This window comes from Ovis canadensis, chromosome 12 (assembly GCF_042477335.2).
Source record: "Ovis canadensis isolate MfBH-ARS-UI-01 breed Bighorn chromosome 12, ARS-UI_OviCan_v2, whole genome shotgun sequence".
Classification (NCBI taxonomy): Eukaryota; Metazoa; Chordata; class Mammalia; order Artiodactyla; family Bovidae; genus Ovis; species Ovis canadensis.
In genome coordinates this window covers 76,230,269-76,246,130 of record NC_091256.1, presented here as the reverse complement: position 1 = coordinate 76,246,130, position 15,862 = coordinate 76,230,269, and the positions used below count along the sequence as shown (strand labels likewise).

The window sequence follows — 15,862 nt, the reverse complement described above, 5'->3', positions numbered from 1 at the left end:
CTCCATTGTGTATATGTACCACAGCTTTCTTATCCATGCATCTGCTGATGGACATCTAGGTTGCTTCCATGTCCTGGCTATTATAAACAGTGCTGCGATGAACATTGGGGTACACACGTCTCTTTCAATTCTGGTTTCCTCGGTATGTATGCCCAGCAGTGGGATTGCTGGGTCATAAGGCAGTTCTATTTCCAGTTTTTTAAGGAATCTCCACACTGTTCTCCATAGTGGTTGTACTAGTTTTCGTTCCCACCAACAGTGTAAGAGGGTTCCCTTTTCTCCACACCTTCTCCAGCATTTATTGCGTGTAGACTTTTGGATAGCAGCCATTCTGACTGGTGTGAAATGGTACCTCATTGTGGTTTTGATTTGCATTTCTCTGATAATGAGTGATGTTGAGCATCTTTTCATGAGTTTGTCAGCCATCTGTATGTCTAAAAATATGGAATACTTCACGAATTTGCATGTCATCCTTGCGCAGGGGCCATGCTAATCTTCTCTGTATCATTCCAATTTTTAGTATATGTGCTGCCAAAGCGAGCACTCTATGATTTACTGTATGTATGTTACACTTCAGTAACATGTTTACTTAATAAAAGATAAAAGAGAATGTAAATAAGAATCAAAATTAAGAAGAAATAAGGCCAGTCTCAAGAAAGATTTTTAAAAATAATAAAAGAATATTATAGCATTTGAAAACCTATGTATAACAAACACCAAGAAATTACAAGATGTCAAAACTGACACAAAATGATATAGATAGCTTAGATACACCAGTTAAATACCAAGAGTACTTAAATATCAATTATTGCTAGCTGAAAGGGTGTCTAAAATGCAAACCATCCCCTCAGATCTCAAGTACGGTGGTTTTTTACATTAGCATTACTAACATTTCAAGGAAGGATCAATTTCTGTTTTATAACAGTACTTAAAGAACGTAGGAAATGAATTGCCCAGGTTATTATGTGAGGCCAGTGTAATGACTTCATAAGGAGATAGGAATAAAACAAAAAAATACACAATAGGAAATGATAGGTCTTTTTCACTTATGATCAAAAATGCCAAACTATGTAAAAAATTAATTATCCCTTTTAACCCTGGAATGAAGGGATGGTTTAACAGGAGAAAAGTTTGTCAACATAATTCACCAATGAGCAGACTAGCATAAAATATTTTTATTTATTAAAATATTATTAATCTCAATTGATATAGAAAAAATTATTTGAGAAAACATAAATAAGTCAATATCTATTTATAAGTCTATCAGGAAACAAGGAACTGCAGGGACTCACTTTAACTGAAAACTCACAGCAAAAACTATACTTATGGAAAAACTGAAGATGCAGTTCCTTTCTAATTGGGAACAAGAAAAAAATACTATCATTGCTACTGTGTAACATAAATTGGAAGTTTTTTTCAAGCAATAAGAGACGGGGGAAAAGAGCTGTTAAGTATAGGAAGGGAAAAACAAAAAGCCTTATTACCTATCCATTGGTAGTGATAAATGACTTCCCAAAAAAATCAGAAGCATAAATCATAAAGGAAAAAACTGAATTCAATTCTGTCAAGGTAAAAATTGCTGTTCAACAAGATATAACATTGATAAAGTTAACAGACAGATAATAGTTTGGGAGAAAAGATTTTCATTGTCTAACACGAATCAAGCAACTATATCCAGCACTAGAAGGGAGCTTTTGCAAAAATCAGCAAGTGGAATAATCATTGTGGAAAAACTAGGCAAATGCCATGAACAGGTAATTTCCAGAAGGGGAGACCTTAAGTGCTATGACAAATAAAAGATGCTCAAAGTCATTAGCTATCATAAACTTTCTACCATTTGAGTGATGAAATTCAGAAAGCAGGATGTGCCTATATCAGCAGGGACGCTGTGACTGGAAAGCAGTGAAGGGAAAGACAACAGGTAAAAGAGGTTGGCACTGAAGATCATGTCAGAATTTTTCAGCTGTGATAAGTATGAATCAGTCAGTTTAGTCGCTCAGTCGAGTCCTGCTCTTTGTGATCTCATGGACTGCAGCACGCCAGGCCTCCCCGTTCATCACCAATTCCTGGAGTTTACTCAAACTCATGTTCATTGAGTCGGTGATGCCATCCAACCATCTCATCCTCTGTCGTTCCCTTCTCCTCCTGCCCCCAATCCCTCCCAGCATCAGGGTCTTTTCCAATGAGTCAGTTCTTCCCATCAGGTGGCCAAAGGATTGGAGTTTCAGCTACAGCATCTGTCCTTCCAACGAATATTCAGGACTTATTTCCTTTAGGATGGACTGGTTGGACCTCCTCGCAGTCCAAGGGACTCTCAAGAGTCTTTTCCAACACCACAGTTCAAAAGCATCAATTCTTCAGTGTTCAGCTTTCTTTATAGTCCTACTCTCACATCCATATGATGACCACTGGAAAAACCATAGCCTTGACTAGACGGACCTTTGTTGGTAAAGTAATGTCTCTGCTTTTTAATATGCTGTCTAGTTTGGTCATAACTTTTTCTTCCAAGGAGCAAGTGTCTTTTAATTTCATGGCTGTAGTCACCATCTGCAGTGGTTTTAGAGCGCAACAAAATAAAGTCTGTCACTGTTTCCCCATCTATTTGCCATGAAGTGATGGGACAAGATGCCATGATCTTAGTTTTCTGAATGTTGAGTTTTAGGCCAATTTTTCACTCTCCTCTTTCACTTTCATCAAGAGGATCTTTAGTTTTTCTTCTCTTTCTGACATAAAGATCATCTGCATATCTGAGGTTATTGATATTTCTCCCAACAATCTTGATTCCAGCTTGTGCTTCATCTAGTCCAACATTTCTCATGATCCGGGAGTTGGTGATGGACAGGGAGGCCCGGCGTGCTGCTATTCATGGGGTCGCAAAGAGTCGGACACGACTGAGCGACTGAACTGAATTGAATTGAACTCTGCACATAAGTCAAATAAGCAGGGTGACAATATGCAGCCTTGACATACTCCTTTCCCAATTTGGAACCAGTCTGCTGTTCCATGTCCAGTTCTAACTGTTGCTTCTTGACTTGCATACAGATTTCTTAGGAGGCAGGTAAGGTGGTCTGGTATTCCCATCTCCTTAAACATTTCCACAATTTGTTGTGATTCACACAGTCAAAGGCTTTGGTTTAGTCAGTATAGCAGAAGTAGATGATTTTCTGGAACTCTGTTGCTTTTTCGATGATCCAGCCGATGTTGGCAATTTGATCGCTGGTTCCTCCGCCTTTTCTAAATCCAGCTTAAATATGAATAGCTTTCAGTTAAATATGAATATTTATTTCAGGTAAATATGAATAGCTTTCAGTTAGTGGCTCTTAGGGGCTTTTATGCCGGAGGTGGGAGATGTGACCTGGCATTACTAATAGTATTGGCAGATCATTTAAGCATTAGCATTCAAGATTGTTTTTTTCAGACTATAGATAAGACTCTGAAATGTTGTGAAGACACACACACACATAAGACCAAACAAACACATGTAGAACTTTGATTCTATAAGAATGTGCTCAGAAATTAAAAGAAGTAGAAGCATTTTTAGCTGAATGGCGTTAGGATAGTCCTGCTGATTCTGGAGTCTGCGGTATCATCAAGGGTTTCTCTGCCAGTTTGGGCATAGTTCTTTTCTGTACATTGACTTTTCTTGAGTAGTAAGCAATTGGAGCCTAGGGACAGCTGAACAGAGGGACAGCACAGAGGGACGCCTCAGTGCTTTATATTTATCAGACTACATTAACACAGATGCTGAAGCCACATGTTGTCTAATATTTCAGAAAATAATCTTCATTCTGCTGCATTCAATGGAGTCTCTGTATCCAGTAGAGGACGCAGTGTCCCAGAAAAGGTTACCTTTCTTAGAAGAATTATGTAAATATCTAGTAACTGAGCAAAATCTTGAGGTTGTTTAATTTTGGAGTGCTATGGATCACCTATTGTTGTTTAATTGCCAAGTTGTATCTGACTATTTACGACTCCACAGACAGCAGCCCTGCCAGGCTCCTCTGTCCATGGGATTCTCCAAGCAGAAATACTGGAATGGGTTGCCATTTCCTTCTCCAGGGGATCTTCCCGGCCCAGGGATTGAGCCCATGTCTCCTGAAGTGGCAGGCATATTCTTTACCACTGCACCACATGGGAAGCCCATGGATCACCTACACCTCATCGTGAATACAATGAAGTACCTCCAGCAGCCCAGCTGTGAAAGATGAGGAGAGGATCCTGGTGGTTCTAATTTCACATTTCTCTTTATTTATAAACTTGCTGTAACAAGTGATGATGGGCCTCGTAATTCTTTCACCCGAATGTTCATTTTAAGCCCATGAGTGGGACAATTATAGAATCACATCTGGAATCCTGGAAAGAGAAGTTTCCATGAAGCACAGAAAAACCTCTGCAGCGACAGAAATGGGAACAATCCCTTTGATCAGTTTTCCAGTAAAGTGCTGCACAACAGACTACTCCAAAACTGTGTATAACTTTCAGCTTCTACATCAAACCTCATGATTTTATGAGTCAGGAATGCAGGGAGAGCTCAGCTGGGCAATTCTACTATACCATATGGTGTCATGTGGGGTCATTCAATAATATTCGAGCAGGGGTTGTCTGGTCTGGAGGGTCTAAGGCATTTTCACTCTCATTTTGGTGTCTTCTGGAAAATGGCAGGAAGCTGGGCTCTGTTGGATTCCTCTTCCCCTCTCTGAAGTCTCAGGGCTTCTTCTTGTGGTCTCTCAAGCAGTGTACTTAAGCCTTTTGGCATCCCAGGACTCCAAGAGACCAATGGAGAAGTTGCCAGCCTCTCAAAGAATATCCCAGAACTGGAGTAATGCCATTTCTGCTTTACTATATTGGTCAAGGTGCTCACAGGCCAGCCCAAAATCATAGGCGGAAGGGGAATTAGACTCCACCTCCTAGCGGGAGGAGTGTCAAGGAATTTTAACCCACATGATAGGGGACAATTATTTGTGCTGTTACAGTACCCAAATAGCACTGATGGACAGTACTTTCTAGTGGTGAGAACATAGCCTCTACAGTTGAACTGCCTGGGTTCAAATCCAAGCCTTACGATTTCAGCTATGTGACTTTGTAAGTTTAAAAAAAATCAAATTTATTAAGATATAATTCATATGCAGTGACATGTATTCACTTTAAGCGTGAATTTCTATAAATTTTCTCAAATTTATATACCTGTATAACTACCAATACTATCAAGATAAAGAGCATTTCCATCACCCTAAAATGCTTCCTTGTACTACTTTTCAGCTAACCTGAAACCTCTAATCCAAGCAATCCGTGATCTACTTTCTATCACTATAGATTAGATTTGTCTCTTCTAGAGTTTTATGTAAATGGAATCATATAGTATGTACTCTTATATCTAACTTATTTCACTTGGCATGGTTTTGAGATTCATGCTTTTTTTTTTTGCACATTTCACTATTCCTTTTCATTTTCTAGATGTATTCCGTTATACAGATATACTAGAATTTGTTCATTCATCTATTAATGGACTTATGAGTTATTTCCAATTTAGGCTACTGTGAAAAAACCTGCTAGGAACTTTTGTATATAAGTATTTATGTAGACATATGTTTTTACTTCTCTTCAGCAAGTTCCTATGAGTGAGAATGCTGGGTGTCACTAAATATAGGCTTACCTTAAATTGTGAAGATGTTTTCATGGTGATTTTTATCATACTGCACCCCATACCAATTTGAGAGCAGCAGTTGCTCAATAACCTTATCAACACTTAATATTATCTTTAACCACTCAAATGCATAGATATGTGGGTAACACATTATTATTTTAATGTGCACTTCCCCATGAGCAGTGATGCTGAGGAGCTTTTTATATGCCACTAACACTTTAATCTTTTGTACAGAGTCTATTCAAGTTTGGGGGACATGTTTTTTAACTCTTTACATGCTTCAGTCTGCTCATCAGAAAAATAATTGGAAAAAAAACGGGATAATTATACATACCACATGGCATCTTTATAAGGATTAAATAAACTAATATATGTAAAAGCAGCTAAACAAATCCTGGAATATAGTATATTAATTTATTATTGTAGCTATAACAAATTACCAGAAACTTAAAAGTATAAACAATAAAATTTATTATCATACGGTTTTGTAGGACAAATATTTGACACAGGTCTCACTGGGTTAAAACTAAAATGCTGTTGAGACTGTGCTCTTTTCTGGAGACTCTGGGTGGAGGGAATTTTTCTAGCTTCTAAAGGACATTCACATTTCTTGGCTTGTGGGCCCCCTTCCTCTGTCTTCAAAGCCAAAAACAATGATCTCTCTGTCTTTCTTTCGCTGTCAGGTCTCTATTTGACACTCTCCCCTTTTGTATCCTCCTCTTCCACTTTTAAGGAATCCTGTGAGTACATTGGGCCCACCCAAATAACCTGAAATAATCTTCCTAGATGATTATATGATTATCAAACTTAATTCCATCTGCAATCTAATTCTTCTCCATGTATCATAACATATTCACACCTTCCAGGGATTAGGACATGAGCATCTTTGAAAGCCATTATTCTGCCTACCACACATAGAAAATTAGCCTTTCTTTGTATTATTATTACTAAGACTTGAGTTAAAGAGTTAAAGACTTGCAGAGTTAAAAGGCTTGCATTCAAATCCTGGTTTGTCACAGCCATGTGGTATTGGGCAAGTTAATTTCCTTTCTGAATTTCCATTTGCTTAGCTACAGAATTACTGACAATCACATGACCCACCTTTACAGAATTTTTGTGAGGAATGCATAAGACAGGATAAGTAAAAGTGCTATATATCCCATCTGAAGCAAACACATCTGATTTCCAGCTAAAATGGTGAATTAAATGTATAAAGTTATCTTACCTCGCTAGAGAAACTCCACTAAAGTAAAAGAATGAAAATGTGACTCCCCACCCCCGCCCCGCCAGAAAAAAGCCAGCAAATTGCTGAAGCAGAGGATAAAGGGAACAGTGAAGTGGTGACTAAGTTCTAGCAGAGGGAACGTCACTGAGAAAGACACTCCGTTGTCTGGCAGACGTCCGGGAAGGGGAAGGCTGAGAGGCACCAGGGGCTGGGGAAGGTGGTGATAGAGCCCTAGGCTGGAGTTAGGGACAGGGGGAAAGCCTGTTAAACTGCTGGCCCTGCTCTGGCCTGGGAGCGGCCAGATGACTACAGGAGGCCAGCAGTTCATTATTTGGAGAAACTGAACCAAAAAAGGTGCACAGTGGAGGGCAAAGGAAATAATTCATGGTGGAACACTGGAGGCTCAGCAAATAGATACATTGCCCGACTCCTTCCACATACAGGGATAGAAACCAGGTTGGAACTGAAAGAATTTTTCCCAGCAGAAACCAAGTGTTCCCAGAGAAAAGACTTTAACAGATGAGTTTCCCTAATAAGTTTCATGTGGCCTTCTACTCTGCAATGATATCAACTGCCAGCCGACTTTTTAGTGCCTCACTCCTAAACGTGATTAGTCAGTTCAGGATCACAGACATTTGAAGAAAGTCTTCAATATAAAGGACAGAGAAGAAAACAAATAAATAGGAAGAAAGAACTTGAATGAAAATGGCAAAGCAGGGGGCAGAATAGAATGTAAAATAGTTATAGTATACATTCTCAGAGAGAGAAGAAAGATATTGCCTTGATTAGGAAGAACAGTGTACTGTAAAAACACAAAATCAGAGAATGAGAAAGACCCCTTGGATATTAAATATACAATTACTGAAAACAGAGCTAAATACTCATCCACTCTAGTTGGAAGTCAATAGATGATATCAAAATGTATAAATCAATAGGTGCAGTACACAATAAGCATGTTATTTGGAAATGTGTAGCAAATATCCAAATAATTAGTTACCCTCAAACCAAATAGTTTTAACTGGAAGGCTCTGGACTGAAGAACTAGAAGTTAGAAATCAGCGGGGCGTGGATCCGGAAGCTTATTCCACTTGGATTTAAATTTTATTTAGTTCCCTTTGTCTCTTTGTGAAAAAAATATTGTAGTAAAATATATGTAGCATAAAACTTACCATTAAAGACACTCAGTTTGTTCACAAGGTTGTGTAACCCTCACCACTATGTCAGTCTCTGAATATTTTCTTTGATCCAAAGGAAATCTGCCTCTTAAAAAGTCACCCCATCTCCTCTCCTTCCATTGCCTGGCAACCATCGATCTGCTTTCTGTCTTCATGAATTTGCTGATTCTGGATATTTCTTATAAATGGAATCGAATAATATATGGGTTTTGGTAAGTGTCTTCTTTCACTTAGCACGTTTTTAAGGTCCACCCACCCTGTGGCACGTCCTGGTACTTCACTTTTTCCTGTGACTGAATAATATTCCACTGGTGAATAGACCACATTTTGTTTTTCCACTCATCAGTTGATGAGCATTTGAATTGTTTCTGCCTTTTGGCTGTTGTGAATAGCCCTGCTATGAACATCTGTGTGAAGTTTTTGTTGACTACCTGTTTTCAGTTGTTTGGGGTGTGTACCCAGGAGTACAATTCCTGGGTCATGAGCAACTCCGTTTTTAACAATGCAAACCCACCAAACTGTTTTCCACAGTGGTTACACCATTTTATATTCCAACCAGCAGTGTGCAAGTGTTCCAGTGTCTCCACATTCTCATCCACGCTTGTCCATTTGTCTTTGGATGAAACTAAAAATTTACGAAGCTCTCAGTAGAACTAAAAATGATGTATAGGTAGCACTGTGATAGATCAACAGTATGAAAACAAAACCACAATTTGATATCGTTAATAAAGTTTGGGGACTGTTAGAGCCTTACTAGGTATATTCATTTCCTTGCTGCTGTAACAAACTACTACAAACTTAAAGGCTTCACCCAACAGAAAATTGTTCTCTGGAGGTCAAAGTAAAAAATGGGTCCTACCTTGCTAAAATCAAGATGTTGATAAGGCTGCGTTCCACTCTGGAGGCTCCAGGGAGAATCTGCTTTCTTGTCTTTACTTCCTTCTCTCCTTCAGCTTCTAGAGATTGTCAGCATTCCTAGACTCTTCTCTGTATTCAAAGCTAGCAGGGTAGCATTTCCTCTCCTCTCTGACCCTCTCCATTTTTACATCTCCTTCCTCTGACTCTGATCCTCCTGCTCTCTTATAAGGACGCTGTGATTACACTGGGCTCACGTGGGCCATCCAAGATCATTTTCCCATCCCCAAATGCTAAAGTTAATCCCAGCTGCAAAACCCTTTTGCCATGTAAGTTAAGGTGTTCACAGGTTCTGGGGGTTGGGATGTGGATGTTTTTAGAAGGCTATTATTCAGCCTGCCACAGCAGGGAAACCATTGTAAACGAAAGTCTCACATGGAGAAGCAGTCAGAAAGGGCTTTGTCAAGTAGAAAGTGGGAAAGTGATCTGGAGAATTTCTAAACCTCCCAAGCTTTAGTTGTCTAAGCTAAGTTTAGTTTGGTAAAAGGATAAACATGTTATCTATTGTACATTTGTGCAGCTTCAAAAAATGTCAGTTTCTCCATCTAGAGCACTGCTTTCTTTAAAAAAAAAAAAAAAGTCTCTTTGGTAGGGGGGCTGTGCTGCATGGCATGCAAGATCTTAGTTCCCTGATCAGGGATGGAACCTGTGTCCCCTACATTGGAAGTCTGGAGTCAACCACCAGACTACCAGGGAAGTCCCCAGACCACCACTCTAGGAATTCCAGTGCCATCATTTTAAAATCAATAAGACCAATATTCACAAGGGCACCATGAAAGGAGAATCAGGGTTCCCTAAGACTCCTGAGTAATGGCAAAGAACTAGATGATTCGGGATGCTGGAAGCCCTTTTGGAGATTTGTAGAAGACCTATATTGTGTTTTCTTTGCTCAATTCTTTTTTTTTTCAAATTAATTAATTTATTTTAATTGGAGGCTAATTACTTTACAATATTGTAGTGGTTTTAGCCATACATTGACATGAATCAGCCATGGGTGTACATGTGTTCCCCATCCTGAACCCCCCTTCCTCCTCCCTCCCCATCCCATCCCTCAAGGTCATCCCAGTGCACCAACCCTGAGCGCCCTGTCTCATGCATTGAACCTGGACTGTCGACCTATTTCACATATGGTAATATACATGTTTCAATGCTATTCTGTCAGATCATTCCACCCTTGCATTCTCCCACAGAGTCCAAAAGTCTGTTCTTTACATCTCTCTTTTGCTGTCTTGCATATAGGGTCATTGTTACCATCTTTCTAAATTCCATATATATGGGTTAATGTACTGTATTGGTGTTTTTCTTTCTGACTTACTTCACTCTGTATAATAGGCTCCAGTTTCATCCTTCTCATTAGAACTGATTCAAATGCATTCTTTTTAATAGCTGGGTAATATTCCATTAAAGTGGTCTTAGACCTATTGACCCTTCTAGCCAGGAAAGCAAATGAAAAAAAGCAGGTTTTATCAGGGGCTCCAGAATTCATTTCCTTAACTAACACCTCTAGAAGAATATCCCATCCACCTACAATTTCTTTTCATCTCATTTATTTCTGTTAGAGAGTGTGATATAGACTTGGCACATGGCTCCTTCTCAAGAAATCCTTAAAGAAAATAACACTCCTCCCGCCCAATAATCTTATAAATGCATGCTAATATTGTCATTAGAAGAATATTGTTTTAACATGTATAAATGGTAGAGATATGTCACAACAATTGGATCTTTTATTGAAAAAGTTACCATATAATTTTGGCAAATAGATGAGCTAGATAATATTCTAAAATGTGTAGTCAGGGTTTAAATGGCTGAAAAACTGATGTCTAATGAAGAATTGTTATTGAAGGAAAGGAGGAGCGCAGAGAGTGCACACAGAATTGCTAACAGGACAGTGTCAAAACAAGCATTCATGAGGGCTGATTGAGAATCCACAGAATGAAACAAGCAGACACAGGCTTTTGTGGGTGCCTGTGATTTAACAGCGATAGGGGAACTGGGTCTGGCGTAAGAGACAAAGGCTGCTTCAGAAGGTAAAAATGAATAGTTCAAATCAGGAATTTAAAAATAATATTCCTGCCAAAGAACCCGTTGGTGATTTTTCAAAACAAGAAAAATGTAACATGTTTGTATTCATGCCATCTGAGAAATTAAATCCCAATTCGCTTGTCTTCTATTTTCTGCCAAGTCATCAGTTTCCTTTTGTTTCCTTTTGGTAGAGTGAACAAGTCCTCAAATGCTGTGAACTCCATCCTGATGCAAACTCTATTCTCAAACAAAAGAAACTCACTGTCTCTTTGTCCTCCAATAACCTGACCCATCTACTATTTTTTATCTCTTAGCCCTGATAATACTTCAACTCTTGATTTGAATTTTCTTCACCTTGTACATGTTCTAAGTAAACTCAGAGATGTCTGTGTTTGGTTTGCTAGTCACAGTCCGATTCTGGTGATCCCGCCGAGCCGCACCTCAAATTTCCATTTATTCATACATCACATTGCTTCTAGGGGTATGACATTTTGGATGTGATTAGAAGGCCAAGTGAAAAATACTTAACAATGTCACAAGACAAGGCCACTTGGACAAAAGGACTTTGTACGTGTGACTTCACACAATGGGAAATCATGAACTTTTTCTCACCCTTTAAGTGGCACCAAGCCAGAATAAACTTAGAAACTACCCTCTGCCATGGTTCTGGAAATCTTTTCAGTTCTGACATCTGGAGTTTTTATACTATAATATAAATTAACATTGGGAATAATTCATTATTTTTCATGGACTAAAACAAAATCTTGTAGAACACTATTCTCTTACACGCTATAAATCTCATTTACTACTAACAATTTCATTGTTTATGCAATATTTTGTCACATATGGGAATATATGTGAAAGATAAGAGCATACCAGAGTAATAAGAATGGAAAAAACAAGAGATCTAGATTTAAATTCATTGTTCATTTAAATGAATATCGATCTTTCAGAAAAAAGTGGGTTTTTTTTAAAACTTAAAAAATTATTTCTGAAACCCCCGCTGTATGCTCTGAATTGTGTGGCCTTATGGGGAATATGGGCGCTGACACAGCATAGAATCTACTTTCAAGGAGGCTGGTCTTGTAGAAAGAGGCAGCATAATAAAATTAAGAAAGAATGGAAACCTGCAATTTGATTTATGATGTCAGGTATTTTATGCACTTTATCTCTTATATTCACAACAATCTTGCAAACAGGATATTAATCTTCCCCAATGTATTGGCTTGGCCAAAAGTTTGTTTGGGTTTTTCCATAGGAGCTTCTGGAAAAACCTGCACTTTTTGGTGAACCTAATATATGTAAGGAAGCAGCGGTTCAGGAAGGTGAAGTAATTTGCCTGGGGTCACTCAGCCAGTAAATTGCCTAGGCAGGATTCACAGTCAGATGTTTCTAACTTTAGAGAACCAAGTGATTTCCACTGTGCTCCACCACCTCGTATTTCTAGTGTATTAATCTGTTTCCTAGAATAAGTCACTTAGTCATCCCATGCTTTAGTTTCTTAGACTATAAAATGCAGAGGTTTCTTTCCTGGACTTCCATTCTATATCATCTTGAGACCAACCTATGAGGTGCTGAAAGAGCAATCCCACACAGAGGTCTAGGTGAGCTTGCTAACTTCCACCCTTGGACCATCAGAGTGTCCTATGTTCAATGAGAGATACACTGATTGGAGCAGTTGGGCCCTGAAGAAAAGTAGGATTTGGATGGGTAGAGAGGATGCAGAGGGTTTTGCAGACTGAGAGCAAATCAGGGTAAAAGTAAGGAGCCAGAGCCAGGAGGCATGCTGGCCTGTTTGCTGGATAGTGATGGGATGGAGAGATTGGCATGTGAGGGGCCTATTGTGCAGTGTGTGTTGGGGAGGGGATTTGTTGGGTCAAGATGAAGAAGGCCCTTGAATACTAGGTGTTGTTCTCCACTGGAAAGGCTCAGAGAACAGTTTCTAGACTTTGGCAAATCCCTGTGCCACTACTTACTGCTTCAGATCTTGAACATGATAAGTCAGTTGGCTGAGGAGTACAGATTCTGTAATGGAAAAAACCCGAAATCAGAAGTATTAATTATTTGCTAGTGCGTAGCAAGTAATAGGGCTCGCAAATTCATGGTAAAGGAATGAATGATGTCTGAGAGACAGGCAGATTTATTTAATTTTCCTGGAGGGTTAATCCAGAGCTACCTATATCACTTGGTTCTCTTAGGCAAACTCTGAGACTCCTACATGTGAGAGAGGGGCCTGGATGAGGCACTTTGTGTGACTGTGGATATCTTTCCTCTGTGTTAAGTGACTGGCCATTTAGAGGCTCAATCTGGGGCAGGACTGATAACAGCTAGGCTCTAGCCAGCCTGGCCAAAGGACCTGTCAGTCAGTCAGTCAGTTCAGAAGCTCAGTCGTGTCCGACTCTTTGCGACCCCATGAATTGCAGCACGCCAGGCTTCCCTGTCCATCACCAACTCCCGGAGTTCACTCAGACTCACGTCCATCGAGTCCGTGATGCCATCCAGCCATCTCATCCTCTGTTGTCCCCTTCTCCTCCTGCCCTCAATCCCTCCCAGCATCAGAGTCTTTTCCAATGAGTCAACTCTTCACATGAGGTGACCAAAGTACTGGAGTTTCAGCTTTAGCATCATTCCTTCCAAAGAAATCCCAGGGCTGATCTCCTTCAGAATGGACTGGTGGGATCTCCTTGCAGTCCAAGGGACTCTCAAGAGTCTTCTCCAACACCACAGTTCAAAAGCATCAATTCTTCGGCGCTCAGTTTTCTTCACAGTCCAACTCTCACATCCATACATGACTACTGGAAAAACCATAGCCTTGACTAGATGGACCTTAGTTGGCAAAGTAATGTCTCTGCTTTTCAATATGCTATCTAGGTTGGTCATAACTTTTCTTCCAAGGAGTAAGCATCTTTTAATTTCATGGCTGCAATCACCATCTGCAATGATTTTGGAGCCCCCCAAAATAAAGTCTGACAGTGTTTCCACTGTTTCCCCATCCATTTCCCATGAAGTGATGGGACCAGATGCCATGATCTTCGTTTTCTAAATGTTGAGCTTTAAGCCAACTTTTTCACTCTCCACTGTCACTTTCATCAAGAGGCTTTTTAGTTCCTCTTCACTTTCTGCCATAAGGGTGGTATCATCTGCGTATCTGAGGTTACTGATATTTCTCCCGGGAATATAGATTCCAGCTTGTGCTTCTTCCAGCTCAGCGTTTCTCATGATGTACTCTGCATAGAAGTTAAATAAGCAGGGTGACAATATACAGCTTTGACGTACTCCTTTTCCTATTTGGAACCAGTCTGTTGTTCGATGTCCAGTTCTAACTGTTGCTTCCTGACCTGCATATAGGTTTCTCAAGAGGCGAATCCCATAACTGCTCAGTAGCATAAAGTGCCACTGTTTAAGAATGATAGGAACCATGGTTACCCCATCAGAAGGCAGTGGAGGAGAACTAAATGTGGACCAGCTTGTTCTTTGGGATTACCACCATGCAAGGGAATGTTTGAGACTAGAAGCCACAAAGATTCAAAAGCAAAACCAAAATATTTATGTTGATGTAACTGAACAACTGTCGTCCCCATCAACCATGTTGATGGTTATCTGAGGCAACATTGAAATACAACTGTGAAGTAAACAGATCAAGTCCCTGAGCTCATGGAGCTTCCTTTGTAGTGGAAAAAGACAGATAATAAATAAAAATGATTTTTCAAAATACAAGGTCAGTTTATCTTAGCATATTATATCCTTTGCCAATGGTTTTGAAAGCCTCCTCTGTCATATATTAACTTTCCATGTATCTGTAGTTCTACAAACAATATTCTGTTTCCTATTTCTATTTGCTTAGTTTTGCCTACATTCTTGATTACTACAATTTTTTATTTTAAATTAATTTTTATAGAGTACAGTTGCTTTACAATGTTGTGTTTGCTGTGCAGCAAAGTGAATCAGTTATATGTATGCTGCTGCTGCTGCTAAGTCGCTTCAGTCGTGTCTGACTCTGTGCGACCCCATGGATGGCAGCCCACCTGGCTCCCCTGTCCCTGGGATTCTCCAGGCAAGAACACTGGAGTGGGTTGCCATTTCCTTCTCCAATGCATGAAAGTGAAAATTGAACGTGAAGTTGCTCAGTCGTGTCTGACTCTACGCGACCCCATGGACTGTAGCCTACCAGGCTCCTCCGTCCATGGGATTATCCAGGCAAGAGTACTGGAGTGGGGTGCCATTGCCTTCTCCGAGTTATATGTATATGTATATCTTTTCTTTTCAAGATCTCCTTCCCATTTAGGTCACTACAGAGCATTGAGTAGAGTCCCCTGTGCTACATAGTAGATTCTCATTAGTCATCTGTATTATACATAGTAGTGTATATATGTCAATCGCAATCTCCTAATTCACTCCGCCTACTCCCCGCGGTATCCATATGTTTGTTCTCTACATCTGTGTCTCTATTTCTGCTTTGCAAATAAGTTCATCTGTACCATTTTTCTAGATTCTACATATGAGTGTTAATACATTATATTTGTTTTTCTCTTTCTGACTTACTTCATTCTGTATGACATCTCTAGGTCTAGCCACATCTCTGCAAATGGCTGTTTCATTCCTTTTCGTGGCTGAATAATATTCCATTATATATATATATAATATATATGCATGTATGTATAGGTACATACATATACGTGTGTGTGTGTGTGTGTGTGTGTGTGTGTGTGTAATTCAGGTTTTTCTGTAACAACTCATGGAAGAACTTAAACCAATTTTTTGGCCAACCCAATGTGTATCACATCTTCTTAACCATTCCTCTGCTGGTGAACATTTAGGCTGCTTCCACATCCTGGCTATTGTAAATAGTGCTGCAATGAACATTGGGATGCATGTATCTTT

General features: G+C 39.6%; 1 long non-coding RNA gene and 1 other non-coding gene across 2 annotated transcripts in view; both read right to left on the bottom strand.

The window, feature by feature from the left end:
* Positions 1-15,862, bottom strand: part of LOC138416679 (uncharacterized) — a 108,540-nt gene that overhangs the window by 15,532 nt on the left and 77,146 nt on the right. The gene's annotated exons all lie outside the window — the stretch shown is intronic.
* LOC138416733 (U6 spliceosomal RNA) lies at positions 437-544 on the bottom strand. The gene has a single exon (XR_011247847.1). It is a non-coding gene; the product is annotated as a U6 spliceosomal RNA (small nuclear RNA).